Below are 1,918 nucleotides of genomic sequence, written 5' to 3'. Positions count from 1 at the left end.
CCTATGCTTACCTGCATCATTAGTGGGATATACAAAGTGCTTTAACAATATTGAAGCAGGAAGTGCTCACAAAATGTGACACTTGAGTGGAAATCTAAAGGTTAACATCTTACCGAGGAAGGGACATGATTGTGGGAAAGCATCAAAGCTCAGGTTCATCTAGAGTGAGAATCTTAGCATCATTTGATGATTGACTGCCTAAGTGTGGTGAAAGATGGGAAACAAAGCCATGGAGACATCCTTTAACGTAGGAAAACAACCAAGTAGGAATGTGGGTTTCATAGATACCGGACAGAACACAGGACGAGGGGAGAGATAACACTAACTCAAAGCTAGCAAGAAAGAGATACAAAATATAGATTTATTCATTAGGAGGTCTTTGGTGGTCTTCCTGCAAATGATTTCAGAAGGGAATCCAAAGCCAGATAGTCTTAAGAAGAGGCGTCAACAATAGTTCAGAAAGCACAGTGGGTATTACTGTTCATTCTTAAGCTTGGAAGAGAGGAGAAAATAGGGAAATGGGGTTTCAGGGAGGGATTGTGTGTGTGTGTGTGTGTGTTTGCAAGAGTGCATGTGTTTGTATTTATGTGTTTATGTTCAACATAAGAGACCAACTATGTTTGTTTGTGTTCTGAGTTAAACGGGGTAGAAGGGAGTACCTGGTTAACTCTCCTTTGATTGGATACTGGTGAAGAACACTGTATAGAAGGGATGAGACCAGACTAAAACATGGTAAGGATCATAGAATAAACCCTGGTTCTACTGCGTTATCTTATTTTTGAGTCGTGGTCATCTCATTTAAAAAATATAGCATGATGTTATCTACCTCATTATATTCTCTGAGGAATCACTGAGATAATTGATAATTTACATAGTTCTTAACAACTTTCTGAGCACATAGTATCAGCACTAAGTAAATATATAATAACAAGAATAAGAATAGCAATAACTTAGAATCTACATAGCTGTGTGAGATATTTTTGTAGATTTATATTGATTGTACTACAGAATGCATCTAATGCAAAATCCTAAAGATGGAAGAAATTAGTATACACAAAATCTGAGGACATACCTTTTAGAAGTCCTCAGAGATGCTCATTTCCTATGGCTCCCCTCTTGTCTTGGGTTTATTGCTATTATGAAACGCCATGACTAAAAGCATAACCAAAACTTAGGGAGGAAAGAGAATATTTATGGAGGCACATTCCCAATTGGGTTTTGTCCTCTCATGTGACTCTACCTTGTGCCAAATTGACATAAAACTTGCCAGCACCCCTGGCATGAGCAATTGCATGAGCAATTATGACACAATGCTGTGGGACCAGGGTGTGGATGGCTGCTCTAGTTATAATACCAGTAGTGTTCTGAAGCTCTTTGATTAGAGGGAAGGGATGAACCAGGGCTCTGAGTTGTCTAAGGCCAATCTTATGCAATGTGCCTTTTTGTTTCCTCCATGTGAAGGGTTTTGCACTGTCCCCTATCCCTCCCCCCTTCTTTCTCTCTCTCTCTCTCTGACATCAGACACTTCATATTCTGTAGCCATGTCTGCAGAGGGGATTAATTTCAAGGAGACTTTGTTTCTACTATAAAACTCCTTTCTCTGAGTTCCTAGATGCTGAGTCATTTAGCTTCCATTCATTCTGGTTTAACCAATTAGAAAGTGAGAACAGGAGCTTTCTTTATAGCTTAGGGTTATTCTGAGATCAAATGAGAGAAATTGTCGCATTTAACATTAGTTTAGTCAACACGCTTCTTATTTACTCTCTCCTCCTAGAGGGTGCATAATCTTGTAGGGTAGATACAGGGCTCCAGTGTACTTAGGGGAAGAACAGTGGTGAGGCTTACTGTGACCACTGGAGCCCGGAGAGCTGCTTAGCTACTGGGGACTTCTCAAACAGAGGGGCGGAACTTAAGACTG

This window comes from Chionomys nivalis, chromosome 12 (genome assembly GCF_950005125.1).
Source record: "Chionomys nivalis chromosome 12, mChiNiv1.1, whole genome shotgun sequence".
Taxonomy (NCBI): Eukaryota; Metazoa; Chordata; class Mammalia; order Rodentia; family Cricetidae; genus Chionomys; species Chionomys nivalis.
The sequence above is the reverse complement of the archived record's forward strand: the minus strand, read 5'-3'. Positions refer to the sequence as shown.